Genomic DNA, 11327 nt, shown 5'->3' with positions numbered 1-11327 from the left:
GCTGGCGCTTTCGTGGCGAGTGAGCAAAGTTTGCTTCTTGATCGCGGCGTCTTGCGGCGGCATTGTACTGCTGGCAGCAAGAACATTCAACGCTTTCGTCATACATTTTAGTGAGGAGTTAGAGAAATTGAACAATGGTGCTGCAATTGCATTTTTCAAAGAAATGTACAAACACAAGTAACAAGAACAGTGTGGACTGTTTTGAGCGCGGGCCCAGAGATGCTTTCAAGGTTCCACCTGCATTCAGCGTAAATCCAGGGCTAACTAAAAAAGCGGGAAAAACTTTTGGGCTTTTTGCGCCGCTGTCGCGAGAGTTTTTTGTCAAACTCGAACATAGAAGGCTGGAGCCAGACTTACGCCGCTGTCACCGTAACACGTTTCTTCACGCGAGCAGAAAGCCATCCGGTTCGAAGGGAAACCATTGCTCAGCACCAACCTTACACAGGTATCAAAAAGCCGTTGGAGATACGCCGGTTGTCTTCATGAAGAAAAAAATGGCCCTTTATGTTCTGCATTGATTATTCGCTACAAAAAAATCACCGAAATGCATGTGTACCCCCTCCTACGAAATGAAGACACCCTTGACCACCTGTGCCCCACCTAATACGCCGCCTTGAAGGATCTGACGACCGGGTACTGGAAATAGGGAGTGGACAAAAAAAGACGTAAGAAGATTGTATTTCTAACCCTGGACGACCTAAACAAGTGCAAGGTGATGTGGTTTGGGTTTTTCACGGTCTCAGCAACGTTTCAAAGATTCTTTGGCAGTCTGTTAGCTGGCCTGAAGTAGCACATAAGCCTCGTATACCTCGAGAACGTTTTCAGTATTCGCCCGGGCTATCAACGAAACCCTTCAAGTTTGGAGTTTGAACTCAAGTCAACTCGTACGTCGTGGTTTGTGTTTAAGACTAAAAAGTGCCGCATCGCGTAGAAGTAACTTAGGTTTTTGGGCCACATTATCAACGCCCTGGGAATCGTGTTTTGCTCGGCGAAAACTTCTGCAATAGGAAACTTTCCAAGATCGAAACACAAGAAGGGCGTGCGAAGTTTTCTGTGGCTGTGCGCGCACTCCCAGCACTTCGTCACAAACCTCGCCCGCATTGTAGAGCTGCTCACGCGTTTCACGAATGCTTGCAACCTTTTCAGCTGGGAAGACGCGTAATAGGAAGCATTTCGCGAGGTGCAACAACCCCTGAGAGCACTCCTGTGCACGCTCACTATGACAACAATTCCGAAACCCAAATGCACATGGATGTCTGGGAAATAGACTTGTGTGCCATCCGTGTCCAAAACCAAAGCATTTGCAAAAACGTGGTCGCCTATGCCAGCCGTGGTATGTCGAAGGAAGACAAATAAAATCCATGGTCATGGCGTTTTGCCAACGCTTATAGAACCAGTTGGTGGTAGAGATATAAAACTTTTCTGTAAAACTCAATTGTTTTTGAAGCACCAAGCACTCTAGTCCCGAGTTGTTTTTGAAGGCGTTACGAAGTGCTCCAGCGGGAGGCGTAAACTAGTGTCCGGGTGTTTTTTAGTACGCATTGCGTTCTAAGCAGTGGCCAAAACAAGCCTCCTGCTGTTTTAATACCGCCACTACATGAGACGACGATTACGACGACGATTACGACCACCACGATTGCAGGGGATGCCAACAGCCACAGCCCCTGATGGGCTTCGCCAATAAAACTATTCAACCGCAAAATGGAGTCCCGTGCTATTAGGTCGGCAATTTCCTAATTTTGTCCGTTCATGTATGGCAGACTGTTGAAGGTTTTGACTGAACGCCATTCGCTCTGTTGGCTGCCAGTTCGATGGAACCCTCCGGCTGTCTGAGGCGACGAAGCGTGCTCCTGAAGGGTTTGCGTTACGATCATCTATAAAACCACGAAAGGATTTTCGGACGCTGATTGCCTGTTTGGCGCTCCCATCGACGAACCACCACAAGATTCTGATGAAGTCGGTGCGTTTTTAAGAGTCGTGACAGACAGCAATTTAGCATCTTAGCAGCGAAACAACCCCGGAATAGGTGTCATGATAGACGACAGCGAACAACACAATGTCACCGTTTCATAGGTCTTCAAGCGCAACTTGGGTGCATTCCGCCTGAAACACTCCGTCTTACTGGAAAACGTCAGCCCAGGAACAAGAAAAAAATGATCTTCTTGGGGTCCTCGGAGACATTCGTGACAAAATTTGGAAGCGTTACACCACGATCCCTTGTTTGGACTTCACGGCACAACCCGAACTTTTGAAAAAAACCAGGGCGAAGTACCTTACATCCGATGTCTCCCCCTAGGTCCGGAGCTTCCGCGCCTGACAGCTACGGAAAACATGGCCAACAAGGCTAGCTGGACTTCACCAGCTGATCGTTGTCCTACATAGGCCCTTCCAGCACATCGAAGTAGACCTTTTGTGGGCGTTGCCTGCCCCACGGATCAAGAAACATATTGTCCGAGTGATAGGCTTGATGAGCGTTGTACAGAGAAAAGCAGACTGCACAGAATTCACAGAGTTCTTCATTTCTCATACTGCGCTCCGACATGCAGCCCCTAAAGTCTGATTCCCGGACCGTGGTACCACCTACACAGTGGAGCTGAGGTAAAGAATTTTAGGCTACAGCAACACGCATAGCCGATGAACGATGGCTTATCGCCCTCAAAATAGGGAGTAAAGGTACGCCTGAAGAACGCCACTGCGGACGTGATGTCGCTGTACGTGAATGCTTTACACGAGATGTTAAACGAAGTCCCCTTGTGTCAGGTTATTGTTCAGAATTTTGTCTTCTTTCTGAACAAACAGAATAACTTGAATTGTCGGATGTGCACCTCTGCTTAAGTTCGAAGCGTCCTGTAAAGCTTCATACTAGTTAACAAAAACATTTCAGCTCAGCCTGTTTACAGTGTGTACGTAAGAATAGAAAAAAAATGTTTAGTTTAGTTGGGCCTGTCTAAATGTTCTTTTTCTTACAGTTCTCTTTGGCCCATGCATCAGCAATATCTCACAACCCTTACCAACGACAGGATGTTAGTAAGCTATAAGTTATAACATTGAATAAACTCTTTCTGTGCATGATACAATGACAGTGCCTAAGAGCTGCTTACAGAAATAGTCTTGCTAATACGTTTAAATTCACAAACGAAACCTAGTAAAATACAACAAATTAACGGATGACATTTTTTAACTCCAGTAAAGCTTGGCTTTAAGATAGTTGGTATCGAAACATCAGACGTAAATAGCTGCAATTTACAGGACGACCACAGAATTAGAGGACACACGAAACGGTTGAGTGGCAACTAGCAACTGTAAAAAGTTTATTAAAAAAGACAATGTATATTTACCCCTGGCATTACTTATCACATACCAGTACCCGTGCGTGTATTATCAATTCGAACAAATCTCAGATACTCTGTCTCTCTTTACAGCAATAAAACAGACACAGCAATAACACAATTACCCTTGAGACCCGAAACCATACAGAATGCTTCACAGCCATCCCTTGTCACTCTGTGGCGGGATCTAAAGAGCACCTTCGGTGTTGGGAAATCTGGAGTGCATTTCCACTTTGCGCCGAGTTGTGGAAGATTGCCGGATACAGCCGTGTGATGACACAGCGTACGGTGCTCCTTCAGCTGTTCATCAAGACATCGTCCTGATTGCTCTATGTGGGACCTATTGAAAATAAGCGTGACCTTGCAGAGAATGCCAACACATCACTTCAGAAACTTGCGCATGTGCGCTACTTCATAACTAATACTACTGCTAACACCCTATTTCTTGGTCTCCAGCTCTTTATCTACACAATCGTACATGTTTGCAAGGTTATCTGGCTCTTAACAAACAACCTGTTTATCATGTCTCGCCCCTATTTTTTTCAAACAGGACAAACTACGCAAATACGGTATCACCACCGCACGTCTGTCTAGTTTTTAACCGGTCATCAGTTTTCCATTACAACAACAGAGACAGCCATTCTTGCCACAGAACCGATTAAAAATTCCGGATAGCCAACTTTTGTGAGCCTGGCTGTTTTGAAATCAAGGCTTTCGCCCATGGCATAGAAACAGAATTTTTTATCACCTGCAATATACATGCTCTGGCTATAACTGGACTTACTAATTTGCTATCCGCAGTATACAAAATGTATTTCTCTCCCGTAGTATTTTACAAAGTAGAGTAACATGCGGACGTGGTCTACATTGTCCCGCGTACTTGCAAAAGGTCATACATACGGCAATAACTACGATGTCCTAATGAGCAGCTGAAGGGGCACTGTGCACTCTGTCAGCGGACGGCTCTACTGGACAATCATGCCCAGAACTTTCAAAATTAAGAAAAATGAAGGATCTCTTTAGGTTCCATGACGGAGTGACAAGAGAAATTTATCAAGCCTTCTGTATGGCTTCGGGCCTCCAGGGTTAGTGCGTTAGTACCCGTCTGTTTCATTACTGGAAAGAGAGACAGAGTATCGAACAAAATTTGTATGAAATATTAAGAGACGCACCAGTAAATGGGATGTGATAAGTGGTGGCAGGGGTCTTTATAAGTTGTCTTGCTCATTAAACTTTTTTCAGAGAATAGTAAAGCATCAACCGTTTCGTTTGTCTTTCTATTATGTATCCTTCTGTAAAGTTCAGCGCTCTACGTTTCATTATTGTTTACCTTTACTGATGATTGGATGTCACCTAGAGGTCAGCAATTCATCAATTGTCGCCATTGATACCAAGCGTAGTCTCGTTTAAACATAGACAGTTTGACAAACTTGTTTTAGAAAAAAAATGTTGCGTATAAAGGCAAGCACACGATACTTTCGTAAAGAGTTTTGCAAGGTTGAGCACACTTCTTTAACAAAAAGGCACCGTGTACATTAAGCGCAAATAAAATTTGGTCCCAAAATTTATATCTGTTATTTAAGCTCTACCAAAGCAATTTTTCTTTAGAGGACAGAATGCTATAATTCTGGTATATCCCACGCTTAATCGTGGTAACATATTGCCTTATCTGAAACACAAAAGTTAATTTGTTTCCCATTATCTGTTATTTTACACCAAATAGCGACACACCTAGCTGCCTACACACGCGTGTAAGAAGGTAAAAAATGTAATGGGTAAACAATTTGAGTGTATTTTGTCCAAATAAAATGAATCATATAGGCATAGCTTGCTGCCCTTTTTCCTGCCTCAATGTACAAAATACTTACTCCTATATTTTGCACATATTTGTGAACAGTTGCCTTTTCCATCCAAAACATGGATATGTGTTGAAAGCAAGAAGGCACCGAACTGGTACCCACTGCTTAATGGCCTCATGCTTTATCCTTAGGTCACACCAGTGCTTTTTCCTTTCTGTAGGGGAAGCAGAAATCGGAGGTCCGACGTCAGTCAAGGGCTACAGGTGCGTTGGTAACGGTAGGCGTATCTGCGCCAGCAATGGCCTTTTCAACTCAGGTGTCAAATGTTTTGCGATATCCTTCGCAAGAACGTCTTATTGTGGGCAGCAATAGGTTGTCTTTTAACCTCTTAAGATTGTTAGCTGTAGTTTTAGAGCACCCAGAATTATTAAAAGGTCACAGAAAGTTCAAAATTGCACACCATTTTGCTGGAAACACACCACCGCACATCAAACTGCTTTGGTTGTGGTAGTATTTCTCTGTTCCCTGTTGTTCCTATAGGGTAATTTTCAGCATCACTTTAATCCTTCGGCTCAACTTAGGAACATAAAGAGCGGCACCAATTTAAAACACCCCCCCCAACAAAAAGTGTATAAAAACTGTGAGGGATTGCACTATTCGAAAAAGTTTTGAAATCAATTGAATTTTTCTGAACTTCATAATTTCTCGTGTTTTTACCTAACACAGTATGTTTATGCCTTGATAACAAATAATAAGTAAGAACAGAGAAACACTAAATTAAAATAAAATGTCAAAAGCATAAAAAATCAAAATATTTAGAAACAGTTTCACCCTAAATTTCAAATATTATTTATCGCTAAAACTGTTGCACACTTGGTGCCACAGTGATAGCGACATTCTGGCTCTGATTGACTCCAATCAGTACGTTTTAATTTCCACAGGTGTACGTCTATTGTTGTCGCTATAGAATGTAAATAAGGCATGCTCTGTGGAATCCTAGACTGACTTCAGGGAGATCACGGCAATTTAAATTGTTGATAATCCCTTTTATTCTGTGCAATATGTTTTATGTATTCTCTCATACAACATCTGAAAACCATACCGCATGCATCGAGCGCAAAAAACTCTTACCGACTATTCTGAAGAATATTTTGGGTAAATATGCAAGCCGTCCTCTCCAGTTAGGTAACCTGGTCGTTGATTCTGGCTTCATCACTGTTTTCGACACACACCCTTGTGTAAGGCCAATCAGCCACTCCATCGTAGGTTTCTTTATTGTAAACAGCAACGCTACCATTATGATAGCTGACGAGATATTATACAGTAGTAGGGGCACCTTGAGCATACAATGATATACAACACGCCGGCTCAATATACAGGCCAAAAATATGTGGAGGCGGGGATTTTGTTGTTAACCCAATCCGAATCAAGAATTGCCTTCACTCTTTGCCTAGTCCAACCCCATTACCCCATGAACTGAACTTTTATTTTCCTTCATCAGCATTACGCTTATTTTTCTATGATTACACAAGAAGAACAAAAACATGTTCCAATGCCATGTGTGATTAAAGAATGATTGAAAATGATTTGAAATAAAGAAGCTTTTCAAATATTTTTTTCGTAAAAGGGACTGAAGTACTACTGGCTTTGAAGGAATTCAGAAAAAATCTGCACACCCAATTATAAAAAGAAACCACCGTATTTTAAAACAAAATTTGTAATGCATGCCGGAAACACCCTGATGAAGTATTGAAAAAAACATAAGAAAGCGTAAACGGTATTTTTAGTCTTAAAGGAGCCATGAAGAGAAAACAAAAGTTTGTTTTATTCGAAAGATTAGGTGTTTCATAGTACCCCAAGAGCTTTCCCGGAAGCAAATAATGCTTTATTCACTAAGAAATAAAGCAATTTAAGCCAAAATTTTAAATCTCCCGCTAAAATTGCACATTCCGTGACGTGACCAATGGCGTCATACAAGCCGGTCCATGAAACAGATACTTAGTATGTCGACTTCATATAGCATCCACACGCGGGAGTCGATCGAGACGGCGGCCTTTTTAAAAATACTAGTAAAACCTAGTGCACCCGCAGCCGTAGTCATGGAATCGCCTGATTCGGAGAACAAAACTCTCGCCGAGGAGCTCGGGCTTGCATTTAACAACCTCACACCACTAAAACGCTCAATGCTTCTAAGTGCACGAGCGGCAAGAGTTGTGGGATACGTGGTGGACGGGAAAGCGACCATTCCGCGATAGCCACAACAGACGAACGCCCAGCCGTCGGCACCGCTGCGTCGTCAGCCCCGTCGAGACGGACGAATATAGGCCGGTACGTATGTGCCGTATTTTGATTACGGTTAATAATAGTTCATTTTCAGTAGCAGTATCACTTATGCCAGTTGGCCGGAGTCGTGTATTGAAAGCCGTTCGCGCGAGCTCTCTGCTTCGACCAGAAAGATACGAGCGTCAATGCGCGGTGTTTACGGCATTTTTTCCCCAAGGTCAGAGTGATTTCACGAAGTCGGCGACGAGCGCCAGCATGTCCCAAGAGTGAGCTAACGTAAGGGTCCCTGCCGTAATCACTTCCTCAGAAATGAAGCGAGCACACTCGTACTTCCTTTAGCTCTCTTTCTCCTCCGTTTGCAAAGTATACAAAACGTATCCACTTGCTTCGCCGAGGTTCGTCGTTGGGCAGCACATGAAAGGAGATCTCCTCACCGGCGGGGATGTCGCACTTCCTCGACGATTTGCCCGTACTACATGGGCATTTCAAAACGCAGCAACAAAATTCACTGTAAAGTACTCGAACAAACTGAAGTTTTCAGTGGTTGTAAACTGGAAACGAGCTCGTAACGACAGCAGCAAGCCAACACCATACGAAACTTACGCGACGACTGGCACAATCTCGTCGCTTCTTGCTGTTCCTTACTCCCCTCGTTTCTATTTTTACCTTTGCTGGTTGGCGATATGACGGCCACCCTCCTGTGAAGGGATTACGATACGAAGCAAGGTCGCGGCTGTGCGTGCTGGAACGGTTTGTTGGCCCCGAAGAGCCTCGATCCCGAAAATTCGTCTGCGCGACGGCGAGATGTCGAGCTCGGCCGGCGCTAGTTTCGTACGCATTGGCGCACACGCTTGCGTGCTGGTTCGGAACTTCAACCGTGTACTCCACCGTTCTTTGTCACAAAAAGAATGTGCAGTATGTTTCACGGGCATTTAGCTCGCTATGCAAACTGTAAGCCCTAGCTAACAAGCGTTTGCTTTTGCCGGCCTCCGCCAATCGCAGAGCATTCTCGAGTGACATCATAGGTTCTGTTGCGGAAAATGAGCTGGTGGGTCGCATGGTCATTTCCTTTTTTCGTATTTATGTAGCTTATTTGAGCGAAGTTTGCGTTATAAGTGGTGTCGTTATGGTTCTAACGAGGCAATCTTTCGAATGAACCAAACTTGTGTTTTTTCTTCATGGCTCTTTTAAGTAAGCCGAGCCTTTGCCCACACATTTCGTAAACATGGCAAAAACTTTCTACAATGATTTGGACGTTCCTATTAGCTACAGGTGCAAAAAATCTTATTTTATTCCACCTTAAAAGACGCTGTTGCTATTCAGTGCCGACATCACCATTACGTTGCGCGCACTGTTTAGTGCGCATCTTTCGTTGCGTCGCGGTGGCAGCTATCGCCGGTTTTCTCCCTCGTCCCCCTTCCTCTCTTACGTTCGAACTAGATATAAGTGAGCGTGGCTTTGAGAATAAATCGACGTTCTCTTCTCTTGCTGACCGGGTTGAGCTCTGTTCTTCAGCGCGCCTTTGTGCGGCGCTTGGGATGCTACAGACGCAGAATAATGCCGATATTCAGTAACCTGGAATATCAGCTCTTCCACAGACGTTGACAGTACCCAAACAAAGCACATTAAACCTGCGATTGATCATTGCAGCCTGCCTCCCGCATATATTTAACCTTGTTGTAGAGTCGGCTTTTGTTCCAGATGCCATAAAAACTGGAAAAGCTTCTATATTTATAACGGCGGAAAATAAACGATTTAAATCACTATAACTTCTGTGCCCAAAACAGGCAACTCAAAAGGCAGTTTTGTCCTACTTCAGAAATGTTATTTTAAATCCATCTCTCGTGTGTTGAAACAAAGATGTCTGTTGTGAAATTTTTTCTAATAAATGTTGAGGTAGTATGAATATTCGGCGGCATGCCCGGTCAGGCCCTTTAATATTGCTATCCACTTTATAAACTAAATAATATTGTGAAACCATGGCTTTGACTTTTTTTTTTCCCAAAACAAGACCTGTGGTTGCAGCTGTGTGGGCATTAATTTTTGGGTTTACCTACGCGCTAAAAATTTCTCGCCACTTTATTCTTCACCCAGATCTTTTATGCATAGATTAGTCCGTGCACCGACCATGCGAGCTTGTCGACGGCGTACATTTCTTTTTCCTTTCAGCGTGATTGTGAACGTGTGGGCCAAGTATTGCATTCATATCACAGTTCTCAGTTTTCGCGTTAGTTCGGAAGAGTAGCTTTAGTGTAGTGTGTTCAGTATTCTGTTTTTTATGCATTTTATGTTACATTTTTGCAGTGGCAGCTGATGTTTTCATATGATTTATTGCCTTTCGTGAGAGTTCAGGTTTGTTTTAGTGAAAAGGGTAATGAATAAGAATAATAGCCCGTGTGGAGGCCGCTCAGCAGCTTTTGTTTTTTTTTAGTCTCAGGCAGGGTTTTCGCTTCTGCTGTTGGATCGCGAGTGCAGTGGCAGAACAAAAGCAGAGGTGAAATTGCATGTGAGAGGGCGTGGTGACATTTGTTCTCACCATCAGAAGTTTGGCCTGGTATAACCCCTACAGCCATAGCTGCGCTCAACTAATTATCAAAGGATCTCCATAGTCGACGAGGACCCTGAACCTGTTGGCCCTACGATAATTGCATGCTCTAGGTAGGCATGCGTGCCTTTCGTAACTTGTTAGCTCTTATTAAGGATATTTTACGTTACTACTGCCAGAACAAGGGAATATAGCAGTGTTTCAGGCTCAAATGGTTTGACGTTGTGCTCTAAAAATGGGCCATAAGTGGCTATAATTTGAGTGTCATCAGCCAAGCGTTGTTGTTGCGAGGCTTGGCGTAATATAAACTGCTGCTTAATAAAACTGTAATATTTTGTTGCCCAAGCAAATACAGTGGCCTGTCTTCGTAACAGTTTTCTACATGTTTCCTACAGAATGAAGACTTTTATTTAGGTTTTTACCCGCATCTATCTAAAAGTTGCAGTGTCTTCCAGGTAAAGCAGACTTGTAATGGTGTTTCCATTGTCTCCAGCCTGAAGCTTCTAAGAAATGTTAATTAGTTGCCACGCGTTCGGGAAGATGTGGATTATAAAGACACAAAGAAAAGGAACGCAGCTTTCGTATTAAAACATGGCTCATTCTCCTTCACGCCTTCTTTTCCGGGGCGCATCCTGTAAGTGCAAACGCACATACGCTCTGAGCTCTAATTCGACTTGCTGGAAAGTGTCATGGGGGAGCGGACGCAACACAATGGAAGCGATGCCGCCTTTACCTTAACACTCAGCAGGGCATGCGCTGTGATGCCAAAAGGCACGTGTTACCGTATCAAACAATCTTGAGGATGCCGAAACCCTACAAGACAATGGGTATGTTGTTCCGTGCACGTATTTGGGCTGCACATCTTGGCTATATATTGCAAATGTAAATGTAAACAAAGCAACGGTCACTGGGAAAGGCTCGTATATTTACCAGTTGAGATAACAGTAGAAATCAAAGAAGAGAAAGTGATGTAGGATCGCACCGTGCCGAGATTCACACAGCGCCTTTCCCACTAACAGCGCCACTGCAGATGCAGACGAGAAACGAACCCTGTGTGGCCCACGGTGAGCCGTCATCACGCAAACTTACGTTGAGCAAACCGAAATAAATTTTGGATATAACTCCCGCAAGAACTGCTGAATAATCTTTGTGCATCAGGTGCCTGAACCCCACCGCCGCGAAATGAGAAAATAACGAAGGCGTTGTTCCGAAAGGTCCGTGTGACACGGGAAATATAGCAAGCGCTCACGGGGGCATAGTGAACAATTGTAGCGCAGCAGAAACACACGGGACGGAAATAATACACACGGGTGCGCGCTCGTCCGTGTGTATTCTTTCCGTCCCTTGCGTTTCTGCTGCGCTACATTTGTT

This window comes from Haemaphysalis longicornis, unplaced genomic scaffold, assembly GCF_048455015.1.
Source record: "Haemaphysalis longicornis isolate Haplotype H1 unplaced genomic scaffold, Haemaphysalis longicornis Haplotype H1 scaffold_6, whole genome shotgun sequence".
Classification (NCBI taxonomy): Eukaryota; Metazoa; Arthropoda; class Arachnida; order Ixodida; family Ixodidae; genus Haemaphysalis; species Haemaphysalis longicornis.
Note: the sequence above shows the minus strand (reverse complement) of the source record.